The sequence below is a fragment of the Mesoplodon bidens genome (assembly GCF_964165515.1).
Source record: "Mesoplodon bidens genome assembly, contig: HAP1_SCAFFOLD_159, whole genome shotgun sequence".
Lineage (NCBI taxonomy): Eukaryota > Metazoa > Chordata > Mammalia > Artiodactyla > Ziphiidae > Mesoplodon > Mesoplodon bidens.
In genome coordinates this window covers 325328-336525 of record NW_027672558.1, presented here as the reverse complement: position 1 = coordinate 336525, position 11198 = coordinate 325328, and positions in this window count along the sequence as shown.

Below are 11198 nucleotides of genomic sequence, written 5' to 3'. Positions count from 1 at the left end.
ATTATATATTTTTTTCCTTTCATCATTTTGAATATACAGTGCCACTCCCTTCTGGTCTGTGGGGTTTCTGCTAAAAAGTCTGCTCAGAGACTTATGGAAGTTCCTTTGTACATAAATAGTTGCTTTTCTCTTACTGCTTTTAGTATTCCCACTTTATCTTTAATTTTTGCCATTTTAATTACAGTGTGTCTCGGCAGCGTCCTCTTTGGGTTAATCCTGTTTGGGACTCTCCTTGCTTCCTGGACCTGGATGTTTGTTTCCTTTCCAAGGTTAGTGAAGTTTTCAGCTATTATTTCTTCAAATAAGTTCTCTGCCCCTTTCTCTCTTACTTGTCCTTTGGGACTCCTATAATGTGAACGTTAGTATATTTGGTGTTATCACAAAGGTCTCTTAAACTGTCCTCATTTTTTAAAAAACTATCCTCAGTTTTGAAAAATTCTTCTTTCTTTTCCTTTTTTCTATTCAGCTTGGGTGATTCCATTACTCCATCTTCCAGTTTACTGATCAATTCCTCTGTATCATGTAATCTACTGTTGATTCCTTCCAGTGTATTTTTTATTTCAGTTATTGTATTCTTTGGCTGTGTTTTGTTCTTTTTTATATTTTGTAACTTTTTGGTAAAATTCTCACTGTGTTCATCCATTCTTCTCCTGAGTTCTTTGAGCATCCTTATAATCATTACCTTGAACTCTTTATTGGGTAAATTCCTTATCTCTCTTTTGTGTAGTTCTTTTTCTGAGGGTTTGTCTTGTTCCTTCATTTCGAACATATTCCTCCTTTTCCTCATTCTCTGTGTTTATTTCTATGGATTAGGTAGGTCAGTTACACTTCCCAATCTTGAAGAAGTGGCCTTATGTAGAAGACATTCTATGGGCCTAAGCAGCATGCTTCCCTCTGGTCACCAGAGTTATATGCTTTAGGAGTGCCCCTATTTGGGCTGCACACACCCTTCTGGTGGAGGAGCTAGCTACTGTGGTAATGCTAGTAGGTGAGGCTGGCCCCTGGCGCAGTTGGCTGCCAGGACCTCCCTCATGCAGTGGTTGCCCCAATGGTAGGCAGGTCCAGTTCCCATCATGGTTGGTTGCAGGGCTTGAAGGTGTCTGGGCTTGTTACAGTCTCCCTGGTAGACACAGCCAGTTTCTGGGGTAGCTGGCTGTGGGGCCCTCAAGGACCTGGGTCTGGTACTGGCCCACTGGTGAATGGGGCCTTGTCCCAGAGCATCTGGCTGTGCCACCTGGGGTCACCAGGTCTGGTGCCAGCCTGCTGGTGGGCAGTGCTGGGTCCCAGGCTGCCTGGGTGTGGGGCTGGTAGTGTCCAAGGTTGGTGCCTGCCTAATGGTGGGTGGGTTCCTGTCCCCACATCACTGGCTGCTTCTCTTAGGGAGTCCCAAATAATGGTGCCACTGGCTAGTGACCAGATAATCTCCCAGGACTAATAGGCTAGAGGGAGGACTCCAAAATGGCAATTGTCAGCACCAGTGTCCTTGTGGTAGAGTGAGCTCCCAAAAATGGCTGCCACTGGTGTCTGTGTCCCCAGGATGAGCTCCAGTTGCCTCCTGCCTCTCCAGGAAACTCTTCAAGATCAGCAAGTGGGTATGACCCAGGCTCTTTTCAAATTAGTCCTCTGTGCTAGGACCCAGAGCATGTGAGGTTTTTATACACACCTTTAAGAGTGAAGTCTCTTTTTCCTATAGACCTCCAGGTCTCTCATATTTAAGCTCTGCTTGCTTTCAAAGCCAGATATTTTGGGGTCTTGTTTTCCTGGTGCAAACACCCAGGCTGGGGAGACCAATGTGGGGCTTAGACTCCTTGCTCCTTGGGGAGAACCTCTGCAATTATGATTAGCCTCCCATTTGTGGGTTGCCTACCATGGGAATGGGCCTTGACTATACTGCATCTCTCTTACCCATCTTGTTGTGTCCTTCTCTCTATCTTTAGTTGTGGAACGTCTTTTCTGCTAGTGTTCAAGTCATTCTAATAGATAGCTACTCTGTAAATAGTTGTAATTTTGGTGTGCGCATGGGAGGAGATGATCTCAGAATCTTCCTATTCCACCATTTTGACCATGCCTCCCCCACTTTGTTATTTTAGAAAATTCTTTCTGGCATTTATATCCTTCAGATTTCCACACAAATTTTAGTAACAGCTTATAAATATCTCTTAAAAACCTTTTGGGATATTGATCAGCTTGAGTTGAATCTATAAATTAATGAAGAGAATTTGACACAACTTTAACACAACTGAGTCTTCCAATCTATGAATATAGTGTATTGCTCCATTTATTTAACTTTTCTTCTATTTCTGTCAGCAAAATTTGAAATGTTAAATGTACAGGTTTTCACATATTTTGATAAATGTAGCTTTAAGCAATTCATATTTTTGGACACTATTTCAAATGTAATTGCTTTTTATGTCAGTATTCAATTGTTATTTGCTAGTTTATAAAAAACAATCAGTTTTTGTATGCTGATCTTATATCTTGTGACCTTGCTCAATTGTGTATTTAATAGCATTTCTGAAGATTCATTAGGATTTTCCATTATATAAAATGTCATCTGTGAATAAAGATAGTGTTGTTCTTTTCCTTTTCAATCTTTATGACTTTTATTTTGTGTACTGGTCTCATTATCTAGTGGCTAGGACCCCCAGTACAATGTTGAAAAGAGATGGCAAGAGTGGACATCCTTGCCTTGTTCTCAATCTTAAGGGTAAAACATCAGGGCCTTTTTGTAGATGACCTTTATCAGGTTAAGTACCCTTCAATTTCTTTTTGCTAAGAAATTTTTTAAAAATCATCAATTAGTCTTGATATTTTTCAAATGCTTTTTCTGCATATTAAGATGATCATATGGTTTTCTCCCTTATTCTGTTGATATGGTGAACAACAGTGTATTTTCAAATGTTAATGCAACCTTGCATTCACAGAATAAACCCAACTTAGTTGTGATGCATTTTTAGATAGATATTGCTGGATTCAATTTGCTAATATCTTGTTGAGTAATTTTATATCTTTGTTCATAAGGGATGTTGCTCTGTAGCTTTCTATTCTTGTAATATTTTAGTCTGGTTTTGATATCAGGGTAGTGCTGGCCTAAAATTTATTTGAAAAGTGTCCTCTCTTCTAATTTCTGAAAGAGTTTGTGTAAGATTGATATTACTTCTTCCTTAAATGTTTCATAGAATTCATCTTGTCCATCTGGTCCTATAGTGTTTTAAATGATGAATTAAATGTCTTTATAGAATATAAACTTATTCCAATTTTCTATTTTTTAGTCAATTTCAAAAATTTGACTTTTTAAAGTCAGTTTGTGAATTTCATCTAGTTGTGAAATGTCTTGGCATAAAGTTGTTCATAATACTTTCTTATTATCCTTTTAATATATGAAGGATATGTAGTGACAGCCCTCTTTCATTCCTGATATTCATAATTTGTTTCTTTTCCCTTTTATTCTTGACCACGTTAGTAAGGCTTTTGAATCTGTTCAAATAACCAGCTCTTGGTTTCACTGATTTTCTCTATTGTTTTTCTGCTTTTAATGTCATTGATTCCCTTTCTTTATTATTTCCATCCTTCCACACCTTAGATTGAATTTGATCTTCTATTTCTAGTTATTCAGGTATAAGCTTAGATTATTTACTTGAATGCTTCTTTCCTTTCTAATAATCAATACCATAAATAACCCATAAGCACTGCTTTAGCTATAACCCACAAATTTTTGTATGGCATATTTTCATTTTCATTCAGTTAAAAATATTTTCTAATTTAATTTATGATTTCTTTGACCCATGTGTTATATACAAATTTGTTTTCAATTCCAAATATTTAGGTATTTGTTTTATGGCCCCAAATATGGCTATTTTGGTGAATATTCCATGTACAGTTGAAAAGAATGTGTATTTTGTTGTTGCGTGGAGTTTTCTATAAATGCCAATTAAATCATGTTGGTTGATCTAACTCTTCAAATATTTTATACTCTTATTGATGTTCTGTCTACTTGTTCTGTCAGTTACAGAGAAAAGTGTGTTGGAATACCCAACTATAATCATGTTTTGTCTATTTTGCCTTTCATTTCTGTCAGTTTTTACTTCATGTACATTCAATCCCTGTTGTTAGGTGCATACACATTTAGGATTGCTATGTCTTCCTAGAGAATCGACTTGTTTATCATTATGAAATATCTGTCTTTATTCCTAATATTTCTTATTCTGAAATCTACTTTATATAATGTTAATATAGCCACTTCATCTTTCTTTAGATTATTTTTGCATTGTGTATCACTTGCCACATATTTCCTTTTTACCTTTCTGTGTCTTTATAATAGAGTCTCTTAGTCGGGTCTTGGTTTTTTATCCAAGAGAGGAGAAGAGAAAATGTTTCTTTTCTTTTGTAATATAAGGAACTCCTATTTGAAAGTCAAAGTAAGTGAAGTCAAATGAGTATATTTTCCAAGATGAGTCAATGCCACCTGACCCAACAGGATTTAAAAAAATCACAGTAAGAAATGAGGAAGAATTAAAAATACTTCTGGCAATATTTTGACATTGAATGAATAATGCATGACTCTCAAGCAGCATATAATACAAATTAAAAATTTTGAGTCAACAGCTCAGGCACATTTTATAATAAGATTGCAATAGAGAATGAAGTATAGGCCTAAGTCATAGACACAATTGAAATACAGATAGCTTTCAGTTTTATGCCTTAGTATAAGGGAACAGTGATATTAATGACCTTTAATGAGAAATAATCTGAAACTTATTTTTATTTGTCAGTGGAATAGACTGTAGTACATTGATATGTGTTCTTTTTTTCTAGCAGTTTTACAGTATACCAGGTAGTTAGGACACAACAATTAACAACACTATCATTATTCCTGCCCTCATGAAATTTATATTTTAGTGGAAGAAAGAATGAAATATGTAATTAAATAATTACATGTAATTAAATAACTACTAGTAGTGAGAGCACTGAATGCTATAGAAGTGTATGTAAAATGAGGACATAATCTAGTCTTCAAGGGACCAGAACCAAAGGTTATAGTTAAGATATCTAAAGAATGAGCAGTAGTAAGCTATGTGTAGAGGGTTGGTTTGATAGTCCAACATGGGCAAAGGCCTGAGGCAGGAGAAAACTTGGTATGTTTAAGGAAGTGAAAGAAGGCCCACTTTATTCCGGTATACCTGGAATAAAGTGAGGGGGATAAGGTAGGATATGAGATAGGAAAGAACTAGGCAGTGACCTGGCAACGTTAAGAAGTTTGTTTTAGTAATTAGGAGGCTGCACAAAACAATGGAAATCAAGGTAATGACATAATCAAATGTGCATGAAAATTTTTTACTCTTTGCTATTCCCATGAGGTTTTGATGTGGCAGTCTATATATGTACAAGATTATTTTAAGTTGTTGCTCTCTTTCCTGCCTCGAGGAGCTCCTTTAGAATTTGTTGCAAAGTTGGTCTGGTGGTGCTGAATTCTCTTAGCTTTTGATTGTCTGTAAAGCTTTTGATTTCTCTGTCAAATCTGAATGAGAGCCTTGCTGGGTAGAGTATTCTTGGTTGTAGGTTCTTCCCTTTCATCACTTTAAATATATTGTGCCACTCCCTTCTGGCCTGTGGAGTTTCTGCTGAGAAATCAGCTGATAACCCTATGGGAGTTCCGTTGTATGTTATTTGTCATTTTCCCCTTGTTGCTTTTAATATTTTTTCTTTGTCTTTAATTTCTGTCAATTTGATTACTATGTATTTTAGCATGTTCCTCCTTGAGTTTATCCTGCCTGGGATTCTCTGCACTTCTTGGATTTGGGTGACTGTTTTTTTTCCCATGTTAGGGAAGTTTTCAACTATTATCTTTTCAAATATTTTCTCAGGTCCTTTCTCTCTCTCTTCCCCTCTGGGACCCCTATAATGCAAATGTTGGAGTGTTTAATGTTGTCCCAGAGTTCTCTTTGTCTTCATTTCTTTTCATTCTTTTTTCTTTATTCTGTTCTGCAGCAGTGATTTCCACCATTCTGTCTTCCAGGTCACTTATCCATTCTTCTGCCTCAGTTATTCTGCTATTGATTCCTTCTAGTGTATTTTTCATTGCAGTTATTGTATTGTTCATCTCTGTTTGTTTGCTCTTTAGTTCTTCAAGTCTTGGTTAAACATTTCTTGCATCTTCTCAATCCTTGCCTCCATTCTTTTTCTGAGATCCTGGATCATCTTCACTATCATTATTCTGAACTCTTTTTCCAGAAGGTTGCCTAGCTCCACTTCACTTAATTGTTTTTCTGGGATTTTACCTTTTTCCTTCATCTGGGACATGATCCTCTGCCTTTTCATTTTGTCTAACTTTCTGTGACTGTGGTTTTCGTTCTGCAGGCTGCAGGATTGTACTTCTTCTTGCTTCTGCTGTCTGCCCTCTGGTGGATGAGGCTATCTAAGAGGCTTGTGCAAGCTTCCTGATGGGAGGGAGTGGTGGTGGGTAGAGCTGGGTCTTGTTCCCCTGGTGGGCAGGGCTGTGCTCAGTAAAACTTTAATCCACTTGTCTGCTGATGGATGGGGCTGTGTTCCCTCCTAGTTGGTTGTTTGGCCTGAGGCAACCCAGCACTGGTGCCTACAAGCTGTTTGGTGGGGTTAATGGCGGCCTCCAGGAGGGCTCACACCAATGAGTACTTCCAAGCACAGCGGCTGCCAGTGTCTTCGTCCCTGCAGTGAGTCAAGCTGCCCCCCACCTCTGCAGGAGACCCTCCAATACTAGCAGGTAGGTTTGGCCCAGTCTCTTATGGGGTCACCGCTTTTATGCTCTGGGTCCTGGTGCACACAAGACTTTGTGTGTGCCCTCCAGGAGTGGAGTTTCTGTCTCCCCCAGTCCTGAGGAAGTATTGCAGTCAAACCCACTGGCTTTCAAAGCCAGGTTCTCTGGAGACTCCTTCTCCCATTTTCAGACCCCCAGGCTGGGAATCCTGATGTGGGGACCAGAACTTTCACTCCAATGGGAAATCTTTTGTGGTATAATTGTTTTCCAGTTTTTGGGTCACACAATGGGTATGGGATTTGATTTTATTGCAATTGCACTGCTCCTACCATTTCGCTGTGGCTTCTTGATTGTCTTTGGATGTAGGGTATCTTTTGTAGTAGTTTCCAGCATTTTTTTGTCGATGGTTATTCAGAAGTTAGTTGTGATTCCAGTGTTCTTGTAAGAAGGGGTCAGCACACATCCTTCTACTTCACCATCTTGAGCTGTCAGGTTGAATGGATTTTTTTAAAAAGGCACACACACACAAGATCCAACTATATGCTGCCTACAGGAAGCTCACTTAACTTTAAGGACACATATAGGCTGAAAGTGCAGGGATGGAAAAAGATACTTCATGCAAATAATCAAAAGAGCAGGGTTAGCTATAGTCAAACCAGAAAAATAGACTTGAAGTCAAAAACTGCGAGAAGAGACAAAATAGGTATATAATTATAAAGGGGTAAATTCATCAAGAGGATATAGCTTTTGTAAATATATAGGCATCCAACCCTGGAACACCTAAATATGTAAGGCAAATATGAACAGAAATGTTGGGAGAAATAGATAGCAATAAAATAATAGCAGGAGCCTTCAATAGCCCACTTTCAACAATAGACCATCCAGACAGGAAATCAATAAGGACACAGAACACTTGAGTAACACTACAGACCAAATGAACCTACAGATATATACAGGACATTCTATCCAATGGCAGCAGAATGCACATTGTTCTCAAGTGCACATGGAACATCTCAAGGATAGATCATATGTTGGGCCACAAAACAAATTTTAACAAATTTAAGAGGCTAAAATCATATCAGTATCTTTTCTAACTACAATTACCTCCACATAATAAAGGGTATATATGATAAGCCCACAATTAACATCATAGTCAATGGTAAAAAGTTGAAAGCTTTTCCTCTAAGATCAGGAACAAGACAAGAATGTCCACTCTCACCATTTCAATTCAACATAGCATTGGAAGTCCTAACCAGAGCAATTAGGCAAGAAAAAGAAATAAAAGGCATCCAAATGAGAATAGAAGAAGTAATGTCTGTTTGCAGATGACATGATCTTATACACAGAAAACCCTAAAGATTCCACATAAACATTGTTAGAACTAATCAATGAATTTTAAAAAGTTGCAGGATACAAAATCCACACAAAAAAATAAGTTGCATTTCTATATACAACCAACCAACTATCCAAAAAAGAAATTAAGAAAACAATGCCATTTACAATAACATCAAAAAGAATAAAATACTTAGGAATAAATTTAACAAAGGAAGAGAACAATGTGTATACTGAAAAACTATAAAACATTGATGAAAGAAATTGAAGAAGACATAAATGAATGGAAAGATATCCTGTGTCCATGAGTTGGAATAATTAATATTGTTAAAATGTCCATACTGTCCAAAGTCATCTATAGATTCAATGCAACTCCTATGAAAACTTCAATGGCATTTTATACAGAAATAGAAAAAAACAATTCTAGAATTCATATGGTACCACAAAAGACTCTAAGTAATCAAAGCAATCTTTGGCAAGAACTAAGATGGAAACAACACACTTCCTGTTTTCAAAATGTATTACAAAGCTATAGTAATTGAAACAATAGGATACAGGCATAAAAATATACATACATACCAATGGAACAGAATAGAAAGCCCAGAAATAAATCTATACCCCTACAGTCAACTGATCCTTGACAAGGGTGCAAGAATATACAATGAGGAAAAATAATCACTTCAATAAATATTATTGGGAAAATTGGATATTTACAAAAAGAAATTTTTCTTTTTGTAAATATCTAAGAATGGACTTGGACCCTTATCTCACACCATATATGAAAATTAACTCAAATGGATTAAAGACTGAAACATAAGGCCTGAAACTGTAAAACTACTAGAATAAATCATAGGGGAAAACTTCTTGACATTGGTCTGCATAATGAGTTTTTTTGGATATGACCCTGTATTAGTCAGGGATCTTCCATGAAACAGAACCTTAGAGATAGAGACAGAGATAGATAGATAGATAGATAGATAAATAGATAGATAGATAGATAGATAGATAGATAGGAGATTTATTATAGGAATTGGCTCATGTGGTCATGGAGACAAGAAGTCCTACAATCTGCTATCTGAAAGCTGGAGAACCAGGAATTCTGATGGTATAATTCAGTCCATGTCTGAAGGCCTGAGAACCAGGGAAACCAATGGTATGACTCCCAGTCCAACACCAAAGACCTGAGAATGAAAAAACCACTGATGTAGGTCCTGAAGTCTGAAGTCCCAAGAACCAGGAGCTCTGATGTCTGATGACAGGAAAAGATGGACATCCTGGCTCAAGAAAAGAGCGAGAATTTGCCCCTCCTTTGCCTTTTTGCTCCATTCAGGTCCCCCAACAGATTCGATGTTCCCCTCCCACATTGTTGAGGGTAGATTTATTTACTCAGTCTATTGAATCAAATGGCTATCTCTTCTAGAAACATCCTCACAGATACACCAGAAATAATGATCTGCCAGCTATCTGGGCATTCCTTAGCCCAATCAAGTTAATACATGAAATTAAGCATCACAAACACCCAAAACAAAGGCAACAGAAGAAAAATAAACAAATGGAATTGCATGAAACCAAAAAGCTTCTGCACAGCAAGGAAACAATCAACAGAGTGAGGAAACAACCGATATGAGAGAGAATATTTGCAAACCATACGTCTAATAAGGGGTTAATATCCAAAATATATAAGGAACTCAAACAAAAAGTGGGCTAAGGAACTGAATAGACATTTCTCCAAAGAAGATACACAAATGGCCAAGCATATGAATAGGCACTTATAATCACTAATCATTAGAAAATGCAAATCAAAACCAATGTGGTACTGGAATAAAGACAGACATATTGATCAATGGAATAGGATAGAGAGCCCAGAGATAAACTCTCATGCATATGGTCAAATAATTTTTGCAAGGTTACCAAGACCATTTAATGGGAGAAAGGACAGTCTTTTAAACAAATGGTGCTGGGAAAACTAAATATCCACATGCAAAAGAATGAAGTTGGACCCTAATCTAACACCATATAAAAAATTAACTCAAAATAGATCAGATAGCTAAACGTAAGACATAAGATTCTAAAACGCTCAGAAAAAAGATAAGGGAAAATCTTCATGACGTTGGATTTGGCAGTGGTTTCTTGGATATGACACCAAGGGTGCAAGAAACAAAAGGAAAAAATAGACAAACTGGAATTCATGAAAATTTAAAAACTTTGTGCATCAAAAGACAGTATAAACAGTAAAAAGGCAGCCCACAGAATGGGAGAAAATGTTTTCAGATCATATATCTGATAAGGGATCAATATCCAGAATATAAAGTGAACTCCTAAAACCCGACAGTGGTCCAATCTCGCACACACACACACACACACACACACATATATACACACACACACACACACACACATATATATATTCACATTTTGCTTATCCATATATCCATTGATTGACACTTGGGTTACTTCCACATTTTAGCTATTGTGACTAATACTGCTATATAATTGGTGTTCAACTATCTCTTCAAGACCCTGCTTCTAATTCTTTTGGGTATACCTCTAAAGTGTAATTGCTAGATCACACAGTAGTTTTATTTTTAATTTTTTGAGAAACTTCCATACTGCTTCCTACAGTGATAGTACCATTTTACATTACCATCAACAGTGTGCAAGGTCTCCAATTTCTGTACATCCTTGCAACACATTATTTTATGTTCTTTAGATATTTTATGTTCTTTAGATATTATTCATCTTAATGGGTGTGAGTTTTGATTTGCATTCATCTAATGATTCATGATGTTGAGAATCCTTTCATGTGCTTATTGGCCATTTAGATTTCTCCATATCTTCTTTGGAGAAATGTCTGTTCAAGGGCTTTGTCCATTTTGAATCAAGTTGTTTGTTGTTGTCGGGTTTTAGGAGTTCACTTTATAGTCTGGATATTGATCCCTTATCAGATATATGATCTGAAAAACTGTAAAAAATACAAACACATGGAGGCTAAACAATACACTACTAAATAACCAAGAGATCACTGAAGAAATCAAAGAGGAAATTAAAAAACACCTAGAAACAAATGACAATGAAAACATGATGATCCAAAACCTATGGGATGCAGCAAAAGCAGCTCTAGGAGGGAAGTTTA